At 41.5% G+C, this 18559-nt stretch overlaps 1 long non-coding RNA gene across 1 annotated transcript; it reads left to right on the forward strand.

Annotated features, from left to right (window-relative positions):
* The first annotated feature begins 14229 nt into the window (after window positions 1-14229).
* LOC115569114 (uncharacterized) lies at window positions 14230-17122 on the forward strand. Its single transcript, XR_003981488.1, has 4 exons — window positions 14230-14371; window positions 14906-14950; window positions 15225-15294; window positions 16697-17122. It is a non-coding gene; the product is annotated as an uncharacterized LOC115569114 (long non-coding RNA).
* The last annotated feature ends 1437 nt before the right edge of the window (window positions 17123-18559 follow it).

The following is an 18559-nucleotide window of genomic DNA, read 5'->3' on the forward strand; positions in this document are numbered from 1 at the left end:
AGCTTTACATGGCAGCCATGTATTATGCTCCGAATCTCACACATATGGGTCACATATTGCAATAGTCAGATGAAACCTTAATTAACGTCTCAGTCTTTACCGGATCGGCTGCAAATTGATTTATTTGTGATGGTTGTATTTACGACCTCAGATGGTTACATTTCCTAGTCAGGAAGCAGGCTGTGTCTAATCCTAATGAGGACTCTCCTATTACTTCGCGGGACTGATAAGGCACTAGTCTGTGACACTCAATTTTCAAGACCCAAACCCTATCAAGGAACTATCAAGTGATAGGATAGCTGCAGGACCAGTAAGTGAATGTCTAATTAACTTATTATAAGGCATTTCTGAGCTGGCTATCAAATCCCTCCTCTAGGCACCAATGCATCCATCTGACCTGATTTGATTGCGCAGTCACATTAATGAGCTCTGTGATGTCCCACATACAGGCTCACCTCGCTTACCCAGCTGCAGCCAGCAGCAAAAGGGGTATTTGGGGGGGGGGGTTAATTGTGAGTTAGACAGCGAAAAGACCAGAGTTTTCTAATAGACGCAAAATGAGGGCAACCAGCACTTAAATGTCCCTACTGGTATTTAAAGGTTAATTTGTTTGTTTCTGTGATTAAATGGATCCCCATTAACTCCGCGTGTCAGTCAGCTGCTGGGAAAATGTTTGATAAGTCGGCTAATGCTGAATCCTTTCAAGAATGTGGTGATTGTGTCTGGTCTTGGTATAGGCTCATTGAGTGTGGGGGGGGGGAGGGGGGAGGAAGACAGGCAGAGTCTAGGAGCGGGTATATCCCCAAAAAAAACCACTTCATTTAATAGACACATGACCCGCCCTCACCGCTCGGAGGGAGGAACACTGTGTGGAACCAAACCCCATTTTTTTTTTTTCTCCATCTACGGGTGTCACGTGTCTGTGCTGGTGGGAAAGTGGAGAAGAAAAGCAGCATTTATTTTTATGCAAAATTACACTATTTGCATAACATGTGTGAAACTCATTGGAAACGCTACCCCCAAACTTTGCATTTAAACAATATGGAAAGCAAGCAGACGGGAGCTGGGAGTCAGCCTCACACTGAATCGACTGGCAGCAGTGTGAAATTCACTTCACTTCAGGGAGTTTCGCCATCACATATTGAAACTTTTCTCTGCGTTTTTTTTTCTTTTTAAACCTTTGGGAATGACCTCTACCTATTGATTAGGTTGCTTGTTTAACACATCCTTGAGTATGGAGTGTGTGACCCAAACTATAACCAAAGGTCATCTCCTTAAGTTGATTGTGAAGGATGGTAGAGGGAGATTTTGTCAGGATTACGGTCTCTGTGTGCATAAGCCCGGGGTTTAAACTTTCACTTTATACATCGTTCTCTCTCTGAATCCCTCCGCTGGCAGAAGTCAGAGAGGTTCACTGCACTGCCCCCTCCTGTATGGGAACGACTATGAATATAAATAGGTGAGCTCCTCGAGGTATTACAACTCATCCACGCTTGGCAGCTGGTTGAGAATGTCAATACCTGCATAATACAGGAATTGTAATTTCCCCCGTAGTTTCTAAAGGTTATAATGGCTGCAAGTTTTCACCTGCCATTTAATGTATATCGGCGCCATGATATGCCACTGTTAGGGTCGAGGAATATGACTAATCCAGAAACTAATCCATCCTAAATGTAACAAAGCCTAATTTTACATTATTGAGAGGAGAAATACCTCTATGATGTTCTCAATATTATTTAATTCCACATGTTCTTATGTATGTGATTCCTATCCACGTGCATTATTATGTACTTTTTACATTTTTTATTTTTTTTTCAAGGGAATTACAGAATTCTTCTCAGTCTGAGGGACTTCAACCAAATGAAGAACAGCATGACAAAAACTTTTTTCGGGCAGAACCGCTCCGCTCTCTGAATACGCAGCCTGCTATGAGGAGTTTGCGTATTCAGCAGGTATGCTTGCCATTTTAATGGGTCAAAAGCTTAAACAGCACAATAAGATTTCTGAGACGAACCACAAGGATCTTTCGCGTACATTCTGTAAGCGGACCACCAACATACCTGGCATGAAACGACTAAGCAAATGCCAAAATGAAACCCAGGGAGCATTATCAGGCAGGAGACAAATCCAGAGACAAATAGAAGGAGACAATGATACGGGGTTAGCAGAGTAGGCCATTAAAATTCCATTTGAATCATAGCGGTCTGCAATAGGGAAGGGAAAAAAAAAAAACAGCAAAGCTGGGTAACACATAGAGGCTGATGCTGGGACTGTGTGACTCAATCCTCCCCTGAATTCAAAAATGTTGCTCCTTCCTGTGATCAGTCAGCCCGGGGCGAAACTGGCACTGCTGGACTGTGCCTGAGTGAGTGAGAGAGAACGAGAGAGCAAGACAGAGTGAGAAAAAAGGGAAGGAGAGAGGAGAGGGATGTTGCTGTGTGTATGTGATTCGGGGCTCTAGGCCGTGATACCAAACTTCCTTTGAACCGAGCAGCTGTGGGCTGCAGGACAGATATAATATTTAATAAAATAATTACATATACGGGGGGGAAAATGCACTGGTTAGGGAGTGTACCTTTCATGCAGGGGATCTGGGAAAATAGACTAATAGACATGATTTGGCTAGTTGCCCTCATCTCTCTCCCTCTCCTTCTCTCTCTCTCTCTGTATAATGCATCATGCAGACCAACTCTGATATTAAAATTTGTGCATTAATCCGGAATTTTTTTTTTTATGGTTGGTAATATATGCCCGCAATAAATATATTTATTTCTCCAGGCAAAGTCTCATTGTCAGCAGCATTACGGGGACATCATTAAATCCAGCGCGTTTGCATTCACATCTATATATTACGGAAGATCTCATCTCCTCAATTTAAAAGTTGGTACCACATCAGGTCCAAAATAAACGCGATAAAATCACACCGTGTTTATTTGAAAGCTGGGTTTTGCCAGCCAACGAAAGGGGAGATATTGATGTATTAACCGCTTCGTCTTCTGTGTAGGTTTTGTTTCCATGGCAATATTTGGATAATAGTGTTTAAGTGTACAGAAATATTCATAATTGGGATATGAAGTGCTGCTACCCAAAGTGTGACTCTGAGAGCATTCGCATGCACTCACAAAATGATTAAAGCAAATGCTAATTTACGAAACTGCATTTAGTAGTTTTTCTCAACAACATCTAGAATATTTGTTTTAATAGACTGAAGTAGGTGTTTAATTCGAAATGGATTCTATGGGGCTGTTACAGCTTTCCATGTGATGTATGCCAACGTGTCAACGCTCTCATCATTTCTGCTTACGCCGCATCCCCCTGCCAAGCGGCGCATATATCAAATCCTTACAGAAGCCCATAGCTCATCTTTCCTTTAGCAAACTACAACACACTATGCACTGTTACCTGGAATTTCACATAAGATTAATCTCTCGAATCGGAAGCGTCAGACAATTTAGACGCCGCTGATAAATCTGTGCTCGCTTAAAATGTGATGTTTTCCCCCATAGCTTTCACTTTTATACGGAGACCCCTCGCATTATAGTGTTTCCTCTGATTGGAAATGTATTTACATTACTTGATCTTACTCAGTCCGAGGTGATCCATTTCACACGTTCCTGCGATAATAAATCAAACCTCACATTCTATTTTTTTATTTGTTTGCATGTGTGTGTGCGTGCGCGTGTGTGTGCAGCACCTTATCTGAAGTGTAGAGATTACCAGTGATTTATACATATAATAGCCATACCCACAACAAGTTTGCTCAATAACAGATAGATGGTGTTGCCTAGCAACTGCTGAGTGCCATAACAGCGACTAGTACCTGCTCCTGGAGGCAGACTCCATCTTGTAGGTTTCTCTGTCTTCTAATTGGCCAGGTGGGTAAACACTGATCCCTTGCTCCTCTATCCTCCCATTTTCAGCCAGGGACTTAAGTGACAGATAGCACCAGCATTATGCTAACCTTCTGACTGGGGGAATGTGCACAAACGCAGTGCTACTGGCATGCACTGAATTGACAACATGAAATATGGAGGACATTTACTCCCCCATAAATTCGCTGCCTAAAAGGATCCCACACTCCGACAATACATCAGCGGGTGTTGTCCCTCATTCCCAATCAATTAGAAATTATTCAGGAGGTAAATTGCATGAAATGTGCTTGTGGCACTTCAAGCGCGGAGAAGTCAACAGGCTGCCGGCGCGGTTAGCAATTATAAACAAGTAAACAGAAGTATTGAGCCGGATGCAAAAACACAACGTCGGTCGCACACCTCGTCCCACTTTTCAATGACGGACGGCGTTTTTATTTGTTTGTCGCAGACGAAACCGCCGTCCTTTGACAGATGAGAAACTATTAAGGAGCAACAGACCTCAGCCGCGTGTTTCAGCGGCGTCCTCTGCTAAACCTGTAGTCACCAGCAGCACTGACACACCCCACACATACACACCACTGCAGCAAACTCAGAAATGACACCACTGGAGGTCAGCAGACATTTTCAGCCTACATTTTTTTTTTAGCACAAAATGTTCTAAATCTAATTACTCTGAGCTATGTTTGGTGTTGAGCACTCAACTTTAGATTATCTGTCAGCCCTAAGTCTTAATCGTTGCCATATACTGAGTCTACAAGGATCTGTGTGGCGGCTCATACAGGTATCAGTGTCACCAAAAAATTAAGTCAATCAAACTCTGATATTTTCTTTATCAACCTTTGCTGGAACTGTGCTGTTTTGCCCATCTCCACCTGCTAATATTGCAGCTTGGCCCTTTTATTTTTTATTTCTATTCCCACAGCTTGGCTCTATGATGCGAGCATACAGTATGCATATGCAAGTGAAAATTAGAGCGTGAATGTGAATAAATATTTGGACGCAGCAGTGGGCCGCTCTAAGTTCAGACACCGCGGTTGGCAGAATACTTGGATTCACTAATTATCATTACAAACACTCAGGTAGCAGCTTGTCAGTTTTAGCTGGCACTGGCTGTCGCTTTCGCCGGTTAAAATAACACACGATGCCCGTGGCAGAACATATCAGCTGTCGCTTAATTCACATTAAGTCTGTGAGTAACTTGATGGTGGAACCAAAATAAGTTTGCTGTTGTCAGGTTAAAGTGCTTGTTACAGCTAGTGTCTGTACCCAAAGATTTTTTGTGAGGGAAGAGCCTCCACTCTGTGACAACGCCGTACATCTACAAGTGTTTCTGTACAAGAGAGTGAAACATCTCTCTAGATCAGGGCTGCACAAAGTGGGGCCCGTGAGCCAAATTTGGCCCTCCATAAGGTCTAATTAGGCCCGCCGGATCACTCTTAACGAATTCATAGCTTTCAACAGGGAAACCCCCAATATTTAGATAAATTGGCTCATTAAAAAAACATTTTTTTTCTACAGCAGTTAGATCAACGTGTCAGATATATGTTCCATCACTATTTAAGTAAATATAAGCATTAGTTCAAGCTCAGAATTGGCAGATACTGACTATCTAGGACTCTAGTTGGATTCACCTTGAGCCAGAGGGCATCATTTCAACAGTCCCTCTTTTGAGACATGAAATATTCTGACGCTAAAAACGGTTAATATCACCTGGTACTTTTTGTCTTTATAGGAGTTGAGAGGTGACCTTCCTGGCCACAAGCTAACGCTACCACGTGGTAAATACTCAGAATCCAGCAGTTTGTCTTTCTTACCGCGAGTAGTCGATTACTCACCGTTAAATAGCTGTTATCACATTATCAATCGAATCTGCTGAATGTTTGTCAGCAGCACGTTTAAACTCAACCCTGATCTGACCCACATGATTTTAAATTCCCTGAGATCTTTTGTGGAGCGCTATAAAAGCAGAATATAATTTTGCATTCAAAATAATATTCACTCTCTTGCTATTTAATATTATTATTTCCTCTCAGTTGTGTATACAGTTGTGCTTACTGCCCCCTTTAGATGGAGCAGTGACCGTCAAGAAAATGCCTCCTGGCTCCATTTAACCCCCCCCTCCTGGATAATATACTCATGCAACTGCTATTTTATGCATAAAGACTCCAAAAGCGAATCTTTAAGTGCATTGCACTGAGGAAACTTCGTACATATTCAGAAGTTGTGACGAGCTGCTGTTTTGATGGCTCTTGTGGCTGCCTGAAAAGGTGTGTCACCTCACTGCTTATCAATACTCACATCACTGCCTAATTAGCCACAATTAAGTCTGGAAGGAGCTGCAAATAGTGGAGCAAAATAGAACACTTCATTATCTTTCTCTTCAAGCTGTTTTCAACCCTAGAAGGAAAAAAATGCAATGCTAATTGGCCGGTCCTTTAACATAGCCGGCAATTTTTTGGAATACCTTTCTATCGGCAATCTGCTCTCAGCTGCCAAACAAAAGGAGTTTACGGAGCGCGAGGTATAGAACATAGTGTCGAGCCGTGCATTGTCGATGTGGTAAACATCAGTCTCTGCTGCGCTCCCTCCCTGGCTCCATCATCAAATGAAACCTCTGTTTAATCAATAATTCAAAGTACTCATTAAAAAGTGGTAGATTCTCACACTGAGACGCTGAGCTACTTATTGGTTGAAAATTACCATCCCCAGTGTTTACAGGTTTCGCAAAAAAATGCATGTTAGTATACAGATGAGACGACAAGTGATAATTGGCATCTAAGAAGCACAGCCCTCTTCTCACACATCACGTTATTGTGAACGCGTATTACCAGGCAACATCTCCCTGGATGTGTGAGCCTGCATTTTGGTTTGTGTGCTTCAGCTGACTTGCCAGGATTGAATGTTTGTCTATACTTACGTGTCGCAGGCGATGCACCACACTGAGGTTTGTGCAAAACGTGTCACATTTTTGTTTGTTTGTTCAGTTTGTCACCTGACTTTTGTATCAAAAAGGGGGGCCGGTGACGAGGCTGCCAAGCCGGCAACCGCAACCCGAGTCTGTGCTCCAGGATTTGTTCAACATTTCGCAAGACACCGCAGGATATATTTCAGGAGACCTCGGGGCAATTTCCAGCCGTGTTAGCGGTGACGATAACCAAAAAATGTATGGGGAATCCAATCCAGTCGCGTTCATGGCGCCAAAACTGGTCGCTGACCTTGGGACACTTCCAGCCATGTTTGTGGTGACCAAAACAGGCGTTTCAAACCAAAGCATTATGTGACAGTGTTGTGACTAGAGTGAAACTGAAAATTGAGACTAAAGAAATGGAAAGTTGCAACATAAAGAAACACAACAATCCTACTAGGGATGGGAATCGAGAACCGGTTCCGACTCAGAACCGGTTCTAACTGACCAATTCCATTGGAATTGTACGCCTCCAACATTATCGATTGTTCCTAGCGATTGTCACATTTCTCTGCCTGCGCGAGGTTTTCCGGTTTTCCTGAAATTTTGCGTCGCGGTACATTTGCGTCACACTCTCTGCGACGGCTCAGACCTTCAACCACGAGGCAGCATCGTGGAGAGGAGGAAGGGATCTAAAGCCTGGCTGCATTTCACCAAACAAGATGTGAATTCTGCCTCGTGTAATCAGTGCAATGCTGTAATATCATGTAAGGGTGCAAATACCAGCAACATGCTTAAACATCTGTCTACCCAGCATGGAATTAAGTACCAAGAATGTCATGTCATGAATTGGATTGATAGGCAGAATCGACGATGGCATTGATATTGATGAATTTTGGTAAATTCCCACCCCTAAATCCTACAAATCGTTATGAAGAAACTTACTTTGCCGACATTTACTCCTGTGATTGGGCTGCGTGTGTGTTGCTCTCATCTAACTGTGCGGAAATACATACAAGACGTGCAATTACCAGCCCTTGCAGCACTTTTAGTGCGTTCTGATTCACCGATGTCCTATGGCAAATGCATGACATTTACCTCAAATCGCTCTTCCTTCGTGTCTGCAACACGTGTAGTTATTGCTTTCACCGGCCTCTGAAGCCGTAACAACCTTTGCTGGATCTCGTGTCACAGTCCCCGTCCACATACATAATAAGTCATGTCTCTCCATTTATCACCGGCCCCGTGGCGTGCATCTGTGTAAGTGAGGAGAACTTAGATAGCTATGTGTCACCGTAAAAGACAAGAAGGAGTTGGTGGCCATCTCGGGAGACTTGGAGGGGAGTAAATTCATTTGCTGTGGTGCTGATGATAACGCGGGTCATCTGTACACACAGACTGGATGGCAGTCCCTCCAGGAGAGGAGAGCAGAGGAGAGGGAAGGGGGGAGAAATGGAGCATGGGAAAAGCAGGGGGGGGGGGGGGGGGATGGAGAGAGAGGGGTGCATCTAAGCCCCTCTCACACTGAGCTGGGAGGCGAGAAGGAGAAAAAAGCCATAGTGGCTGATAAAAGAGCCATTCAGCTGAGAACACCAAGGACCTAATCGCCAAAAACAGCCTTGAGATTGAGCCAGATCCCAGAGGAGTGAAGAATGGGGGAGATAGAAGGGATTTCTGTAACCCCCCCCTCATTAATGGCTCTTATTTATTTATTTATTTGTCCGCATGACTTATATCAAAAGATATTAGAATCGAATTCAATTAAGGTTCGAAATTCGACGGGAGAGTGAAGGGCCGAGAGAGGGAAAGAGAAAAAGAGACTTGAGTAACTGTTTGAACGTGGTGGGGATTAGAAAAATGCCTGTGGACACGTCATGAGTTGCGACATTGCTGTGATTCGGGTGGTGAAACAAAGTGTGTTTACATTTTAAATCAAATCCAGATGGAAATGGGATTTTTTTTTTTTTTGGCCCCTTCAGTGCTGTTAGCCACTCCGAGCAGCTTTAACTCTTCACATTTGACTGCCTCTCGAGCAGCAACCTGGAAGAAAAAGGCTTTTTTTTTTTTTTTTTTTTTTTCCCCAGCGCTTCTGTAGCTAGCAGGAGCTTACCATTGTATTTTAGCCTTCATGTATTATTCCTTTGCCTCAGAGTAGGTCAGCATTGGGAAACATTTACCTTGCTCTGCTTCTGGAGGAGCAAGGTAAATCCAAGTCTTCCGGAAAAAAACTCCTTTGGGTTCTTTTCCGTCTATCTATGATTAAAAGTTGCGATTAAAAGTCAAATGAATATGAAGTTTAGGGCTACAGGAAAAAGGAAACAGATGATAGACACATGTAGAGAAATGTTATTCAAGCTGGCGAGTGTTTTCTGATCACAACGGTGGGACTGAAGAACATCTGTTCTCTTCGCTGATGTACTGTTTGCTATACTAAGCTACACTAATGCATCCACTCTGTGGAATATTTAATGTAAAGTTTAGTCGCTAACTGTCAAAGTTTACTGAAATAAATCACACATTTCCCTCTGTCAAGTGAGGCAGCATTGAATTATAAAATCATTTCCCAGAGTGTTTTCCACAAACTGAGCAGCATTGTGTTTCATTTATCAATGCAGAACTATCTCAGTTTCAGGCAAACATTTGAATATAATGAATTTCCTGATTAGCTGCCCACCCTATTTAGCTATGGCGAGATCGTTAAATGTCAAAGCTTATTTTGTAGTTCAAGTAAATGCTGCTGACAAAATAATTCTATTCGGCGTAATTACCTCCTGGACAAACCGTGAGCTAGTTAAATACTTCTCTGCTGGTAGACAAACTGATGGAGGATGATGAATCAGTGAAATCACCTTGGACAGTTTTCTTTTTTTTTTTTGTAGCTCCAACTCTTTCATGCTCGTGTGTGTTAAATGCTTGGAGGAGGTTTGAAGTTTTACTAAAAGGTCTTTTTGGGGGTTTTTTTTCTCACACAATTGCAAAATGGTGCAAGCAATAAACAAGGCTAAGCTGTCGGTTGGGCTGCAAAGCTGCAGGCTATTGACTCGTCGGGGCAGATGTTTTCCCAGCCCTAATCTCTCAGAAACTCTACTCGAGAATTACACATGCAGTATGCATAATGATTGGTATTTGACAGCATCAATTACGGAATCAAAGCGATCCGAAGGTTTAGCAGTGAGAAATTAAAACCACAGCTCTATGAAAAAACAGGCCGTGCTTGTTCAGACTCTATCTTCCTATCGGCACACTGAGAAAGAAAAAAAACAAAAAAACAAAGCTAAAAGTTTCAATGTTTGACCGAGCAGAGCTGTGCTTCATCTCCCGTGATGTTAAGCCTGCGATTCTACGTTACGTATCCATGATGTATGCAGCCAATGATGGAAAAGCTGAAAAAGCCAGTTAAAGGGCTCTCTGCTGTGGACGCAGGACTGGAGTTATAAGAGATGATGGTTGCTCTATTTCACACAAGCTTTGCCCTTTAATGGGCTTGTTTTGGCAGAAGGAGCGAAGCCTGACAACTGGCTTTTTTCTGTAAAACACTTAGTGAGACTATTAGCCTGTTCATGATCTTCAATTTCGTGCCGGTCCGAGCTCAAATCATCAACCACGTACACACTGAAAATTAAACCGCACTCGTACGAAGTCACACTGACTTTTTCTTTGCAATTTCTTTTGCGATATATTAACATGAGAAAGAGTTGCGTTCGAGACAACAGTTCATTTCAAGGACGGTGGGGAGACTTTTAACAGTGTGATTTGAGTGCGGATCATTTTCACTATTGATTATTCTGCAGATTATTTTCTAGATAGCGTGATTTGTTCTTTCAAAGTCAAACAAAAGAAAGAAAAAAAGTCATCACTTCCCAGAGCTGAGGTGACTTCTTCAGATTAATTTTTTTTTTTTTTCTGTTTTTTTGTTTCCCAGTCCAAACCCAAAGATTCGACTAGCTGACAAGAAACAGCCGGCCGCCACATACGGGCAACTATAACCAGTGAATGTCACATATACGAGTACAAGATTTATCCAGCAGGGGTTTGATGTTTGCAGCGCCGCAATGAATCTGAGATGAACTCGCCATTTTGCTCGAGCACTTATGCCCTGAGCGCCGCCCGTGCCGCAGAAGTGGGAGGAGAGGTGCAGCGATATGGGAGATCAAGGCAGATAAATTAGCACAAGACATATTGGTGTTCTGATGAGAGTTTGTCATCGACATTGCGCTGAGAGTCAACGCTTTTACTCGGTCGCTGATTAAGTGTTATGATCTGTGGGGGGAATGCAAAGACACTCCAGGAACATGCTAAATAATGTAAACATGCTCTCAGACCAGAGATTCTCAAAGGCAGACACATTTAAATCTGCAGCACACGCGCTTGTTCACGATGGAACGACGTGCATGATATACTAAAACTTCTAATAATTCTTACCAGCATCTGCTATCCAGTGCCAACTCTACAGTAGGCTGTGTCTATAGTTGTCTCAGTTGTCTTTATCCGCCATAACGTAGTTAAAATACTTAACTTTTGCCGGTGCACTGTGAGGTTTTGGAGAAGAAATTTTAGTAAGAAGAGAAAAATCTCTCCTGACTGATTTTAGCAAATAAATAAAAACAAAAAAACAACCTAATAAACAAACTTTCTGTGTTTGCATGACTGAATAAATTGAATAATCATACTGACCTTAAAGGACAACACAGTTTAATACTGTTTTTACTTTGTTAATATATTGGGCGGACCCTGCCACCTCTCTAGTTTCACACAGTGTTCTGGGCTCATATTTGTCCTCTGAGAACAGCTTGTTTATTCAGTCGTGGAAAAAATAAATATTAATGTTAAAATTCTGAGATGGAATTTCCTCTCCAAAAGTCCATCAACAGTTTGCTTTGTGTATAGTTTGTGACCAGTTCACTTTTGGTTATTGTATACCTTTTTTTTTTCTTTTTTTTTATTATTTTTGACCCTTCAGATAACCATTAGCGACGTTAGCCAGACACATGCTAACGCCAGGTCGCTATGACTCCTTTTTTATACTCGGTGCTTGGAGGAGCTGCCGAAAGTGAAAATGCCTGATGTATAATATGCTGGATAAGAGATTTAAACCAAATCAGAAAGAAGGTTCACTGTCTCTACTATCAGGCGTATATGCAGCGCCTTTATGAGGGGAAGCCAGGCTAGGCTAGCTGACAGGCTAACCTCGCTAGTTGCCTACTTGATTTTGTAAATAATCAAAAATGCTAAAAACATTATATAAAAACTGCAAACTGTGAAAAGTTAGGTATCTTCACAAAGTTAGGTAATCAACTATGGACATAGTAGAGCTGGCACCGGGTGCTTAAAGCGAAATTATCACCAAAATGCTACCTAGGGTTTTTTTGTGAATGTACCCGAGTCAAACTTTTGAGTAAAAGCATAATTATGACAAAAGCGCCACTTTTAAGATTTACCGTATTGTAAAGATTTATACGCTATTGTCAAAACAGTAAGAAGGCTTGACACAACATGAAACTTTTGCTTGTAGTATCACCAGGGTCTCTACACATGAACACGAGCATTGAGAACATTGTTTGTGTACAAAACTAAAAAGAAAGTTTTTGAACAACTCACTTTACCAGTTGTTTTTTCCGCTTGCCGCCATCTTGCCAGTCGAGAAGTGTCGATCTCCGAATACGAATGAATGGACTCAATATGAGGCTTCTATTTCAACTTCAAGGTCAATATTGTTTTTCGCTAACGACAAAACAACAAATTATCCGTGCATTTATATGGAACTAAGCTTTAGGACCTTTCCTCCATAACTGTCCTCCATGTTAAGGCGCATTCGGAGATCGACCCTGGTGATACTACGAGCAAAGTTTCATGTTGTGTCGAGCCTTCTTACTGTTTTGAAAATAGTGATGCTAACATAGTATTTGACCCTAGCACTCCCATTGAAAATGATTTTGACCCGAAAACGATAATAAGGTAAAGGTAAAAAGTGGTGCTTTTGTCGTATTTATGCTTTTACACTAAAGTTTGACTCGGGTACATTCACAAAAAGACCCTAGGTTGCATTTCGGCTAGAGTTTTGCTTTAAGGATGTGGACTCTGTAAAGCAGATATACAGACAGAGACAGACACAGAATGAGTGTGAGATTCTCCACCTGTTTTAAGCCTTCACAAAAAGGCCATTGTCACACCCTGATTGGCTGGGAGGGAAATGCTCCAAGTTACTTCCACTCCTCAATCAGGAGTCATCCTCTGCAGTTAGTCCGGAGGGATTTTTGGAAAATCAGCCCAAAACAAAGAAAGTTAGCAAGTCTTAAACTATGGGACTGCTACAACACTGCATAGTGCAAGTGGAGCCTAAACACTGCAGCCTTCAGGGGCCATGCACACGAGTTTAAGGCTTTTTAGATTGATCAAAATAGCAGAATTCTCATTTGGCTTTTCCGCATATTCGCATTGGCCTTCACTCTGCAATTCCTGTTTTTTAACTTGTCAGAACAGAAGCATGAATTGTCTCAGGTCTCTGTCTCTCTGGGCTGTGAATGATTTATTTGCCTCCCAAATGCCTGAACTCTGACAACTTGTCAATTAAAGTCAGGATCATGGCTGCTGACACATGACACTTTTCATTTCACTCACTGCCACGCTGGGGCACCTCTTCAAATTTAATCACAGCCGTCCACGGGAACCTTGAAATGTTTTTTTAAATTGTATTGTATTACACAGCGTCCCATTTTGCCTCGTTCATACAGACGTCCTCTTTGAATCCTTCATTCGGCGAGGACATAGGGCCGCCCCCCCCCGGATCAAACTTTATCTGTATTTTATTACATCCGACTGCTGAAAGGTCTTTATACAGTGAGTTCTGCATTAAGAGGAAGCAATGCCATCCACTTAATGACTACTCACTGTCCTCATCCAGCGGTATCAGAGCTAAGAATATGTTTGCTCCTACTGCATGCACATAAGGGGATAATAAATGCGTATTAGACCTGAGTATTTAATGTGATCTACAATATGAGATGCAGGCCTCTAACAAGATTGTATATCATCAAAGCGGAAGGTTCGCGGTCGTGTTTTTTTTTTTTCAGGGCACGCAAAGCTGTTCATCAGAGCAAATGAAATGTAACTAGCACATTGGGAGCACATTCATTTCCTTGCAGGCTAAAAACATATTGACAAAACTGAAATGATATGTAGCAGGTGTATCACTCAACATGTTCATTCAGCCCACAAAGGAAACCGATTCTACACTGTAAAATGTTTCCAGAATTTAACAATATTTTACTGTAATATCACTTTACAGGCTTTAACTGTAATAATCACAATATAATACTGTAATTTTCTGTGAAATCAAGTAAATTACTGTGAAAAAAACTGATACCAGGATTTAACAACATTTTACTGTATTATTTCACTGTAAAATACTGTATTCAAACCATCTGCTGTGGTAACACAACAAATTACTGTAAAACTTGAATCGCGCTTGAACCGCGCTGCATTGTGGGACCAAGAAGAGACGACAGGTGGATACCGGTGGATAGGATACTGTTCTCTTTATACATCCATGGTGGATAATGTTACGACCCGACACATACGATAGAAGAGCTCAAAGGTAAGGTTAACATCATTACATATTAGACAGCTTGTCACTACTTATATTAGTTGTGTGAGTTAATGTTAGTAAATGAACAATCTTTGGATCAAGGTAACGTCACTTTATGCTCCACTTTTTGTCTGATAAGTCATTTCAAAGCCGTTTTTCTCCGCAAAGCTTTGCCTCACAGAGAAGTAACTTATATCTTTGGAAAGCTGAAATCATGTGTTTTCATCTATTCGTCCACATGTCATAAGGAGGCATAGTGTGTGAGCTATTTGACCGAGAATACGCGGTGTTTTCGCCGGGAATTAGCTAAAGTAAGCTAACGTTAGCCTCCAGCTGCAGCAACTAAGTCATTACAAAGCCGTTTTTCTCCGCGAAGCTTTGCCTCACAGAGAAGTAACTTATATCTTTGGAAAGCTCAAATCATGTGCTTTCATTTGGTGGTCATATCGATGGGAGGGATATGCATGAGTATTTGATTGACTACTAATCTCTTCCAGCTTAAAGTATATGATCTGTCACTAATTGCTCTCCATTCTTTTTCAGAGGCAGTTTAAACAAGAACAGTGATCCCTGGAGCAGGCTGTTGAGGTAAAAATAGCACATAAAACTGTGTAAATAATCTGAGAAAATCAAGTGGTTTTCTTTTTGATATTGTACTTTGATCCACCACTGAATGTCTCATCAAACTAGCAAATGACATTTGGATCAAATTAAGCTTATAGTCAGTAATTTAATCGCATTCATTCACATGTTGACACATAACTTTTGCTCTGATTAACCTCTAAATCATTGGAACCAATGACACGTCTCTTATGCACCATGTTGAATACGCTACCATGCTATGTTATTTCTTATTTTACAGCCGTGTGCCACAGCCGCTGATTTGCAGAGGACAGTGACGTTACCAAGCACCCCCTGCTTGATGTCCAAAGGTACTGTTGATATCTGGATTTTATATTGATATTTCGAGCTGTATGTGGTTATTTTAAAAATGAACAAAAAAAGTCACTACATGATCATTTCACATAACTTGTTTATTGGTCTCTTGACATGTTTTTTCCCCCAATATTGTTTTTTTTTTCTAAATCTGAGCTTAAGCAGTAGTGCACCAGTAGTGGTGTACAGTAAATGATTTTAGAGATTTCAGATTGCTTTTTCCAGCATTCCAGGGTAGTGCCTTGACTAAAATTTGGTTTGGAACTGTATCACTTAGGAAGCCCCAATAGAGATAGTCCAATCTTCAGTATACAGTAAATATGAGATTAGCGAATTCTATTTGTTTTATAGTTGCCGATTACAAAAATAATTGACACGTGAGTCATTTCTTAGCAGAGCATGCTGCGAACCACTGTTTCCACCCACCTGACTTTAGCAAACGGACTGTCAACATAACATACATGCACACAAACTCACATCAATGGAAAGCTGCTTTTTTACGCAGATCTCTATATAGATTGATTGTATATGTTAAATGTGTGTATCCAGACATGTCCAGTGTCATATTTTCAGCAGGGTGTAAATTTAAGTTCACAATCTGGACTGTTTGCTAACATCAACTGAGCTACTTGTTAACTGCTTATGTAAATTTGCACCGGGCAGCATTTCAAGTTTTTTAAAGGCTGAAGCTGTACAAAAACTGTCAGTAAAAAGATTGGATCAACTGATATGGCTCATTAATGATGGAGATCAGTGATAGATGATAAAAAAACATGATCAGGGCATCCATAGTTAAAACCAAATCTTAGAGACTTAAAAATTGCACGAGCAAGGTAGGACTCAATGTTCTCTGGCGTCAGGTGTGCAAGAGACAGTCAATTAGACCACTAACAATGGTCAGTGAGTGGGTCACAGTTTTCAAAAGCATTCAATGGTGCTGAACATTTAAATGAATGAAATATTAGCATTGCTCTCTTGTGCAGCATTCCACTTCTTTAAAATAGTGAAGATGGGTATGTCTGTTCATTTCAGGCGACAAATTCAGCAGCCCAGCACTCCTCAACTTTCTCCTTTTGATAGCATGGCAAAGAGAGCACACAACCTGTGAGCTGTGAACATGTTTGGTAAACTTCATCAACTTTAGTGCATTATTGTCTCAGGAATTTCCATTACTATTTTCATTACAAGTGTTTGTTTTTCAGTGTTTGCATGTGTATCTCAAGTTCTACACGACTGATTTGCTTGCTTGTATAAATCTTGCTTGGCTTTCAATACTAATTTCTTTGGTGTCGGTCGGATTTGGTTAAAGAGGAAGGGGCACCACTGCATGTGCCTTGGATAAACAATGCAATATTAAATCTGTAAAACTGAAAGTTGTCTTTGCTTTATTGTTTACAGGTGCTTCTTGGGCATTAACCCTGAGATGGGCTCAAATTCAAAGAAGAAGCGTGGAGGCATCAATCAACATGTGAGCACGCTCCAAAAGAAACTTTTTGACTTTGAGTGGTCAATGTAAATATGAAATTGTTATGTAGTTGATGTAAGTATGTTCATATTTTATATGTTCATAAGTTGTGAATTGTTTATACTGTATTGTTTATACTGTATATGTTTAAAAGTTAAATTGACGTGTGGGTTGGGTATGGTAACCAATTTCCTGCTATCGATTAATCACAATTTGATATTGATTCGATTTAATATTGATTGATTGATTCATAGATTCAGTTAGTGATACCAAAGTAGGATTTGGATGAGTATTGTCTTTGTTTGCTTTGTTCTTGTTTTGACTTTTAATTTAGCAAATCCAAAGCATGTTTGTGTGGTAAAATCACAGGTAACAAGTCAAATTTGCAATATGTTACAGTATTATTTAAGTTGTAAATTTACAGTAAATTACTGGCTACTGGTTGCATTACTTTTACAATAAAAATGTAAAAATACAGGCAATTACTGTAATTTACATACAGCAAGATACTGTAATTCCACAGCTACATACTGCTATTTAAAAAAAACGCGGTCGGCACAATTCACCCGCAGTTCACACAAAGGCAGAGTTCATTGTCAAGGGTAAACTCTGTCAACTGCACCTACATTGAATTATGCAGGAAGTAGGCAGGGGATCATTATGTGACATCTGCAGTGCCACCAAGTGCTGGCAAAATTATAGCCTGGAGTACTGTGTGATTGGCACTTAATGAGCAAATGTGAGTGACAATGAGCCTTAGCCCGGGGGCAACAACAGCATGGGGCGGTGGTAGGTCATGAATCTGGAATAATGAAACAGTAAACGGCCGCCATCACTGGTATTGATTCTTTCCCGGGCCTCTGTCTGTGTTTTATGTCCATGATCGTCCACCGGCGCTGCAGCCGCTCACACATTAAAGCGAGCGGCACTTATAGGCACTATGCATGTAGTGGGGAAAAAAAAAAAAGAAAGAAAAAGGGACACAAGGATGGACGACTGGCTCCTTCCACGGTGAACCCTTCAAACCCATACCCCCACGCTATCTCACGTCGTTTGAACAGACTTTATTAAACTGTGCTCATTTAGTATGGAATTCCACCGTATGGGAGCGAAAGGCTTTATAAAGTCCTGATAGAGGTCCTCTGTCATCACCGTGAAAAGGAGAGAAAAAGGTACAGGTTTGCAGAAATGATGCCTTAGCAGAGGACTTGCACTTGACTCCTGCTCTGTTGTCTTATCAAGCCTTTCATTAGCATGCCACTGCTGGAGCGCTTCATAAATGTAGCTGGTAATTCACAGGAAGCGTCCCCCACCAACCCACCCACCACCCCCACCACCCGCTGAGGCCTTCTCCTCCCCTTCCCCAGCCATTATGCAATCCTCATGGTTGTGTGACTCTTCTCCACACCCACCTGTCTGCCAGACGAACTCCCCTCCTATCTGCCAGTCACATTTTCATCTATCAACGCCTCCTCCTCTTCCCCCTCCCCCCCCCCACAGCTACTCTTACTTTTCATTTAATGTCTGCATTTGGTCTCAGCGTCTTGAGCACGAGGATGGATGTTTGCAGTAACAGAGCTGCCAGATTCTGATTTTATGTCTCGCCACCAAATTAGCTGTGCGCCACATTTGAATGATTTTTTTTTTTGCACTAAGTGATGTTAACAGGGTGATATGAGCTTCTCACCAATACATTAAGGTTATGTATGCATCATTGCTAGGCACCGAATAACTACAAATGCGGCAGCCTGCCGGGGGAAAACGATGGAGACGCACTAGGTTTCTCAAATGTGTGT

Source organism: Sparus aurata, chromosome 18 (assembly GCF_900880675.1).
Source record: "Sparus aurata chromosome 18, fSpaAur1.1, whole genome shotgun sequence".
NCBI classification, from domain to species: domain Eukaryota; kingdom Metazoa; phylum Chordata; class Actinopteri; order Spariformes; family Sparidae; genus Sparus; species Sparus aurata.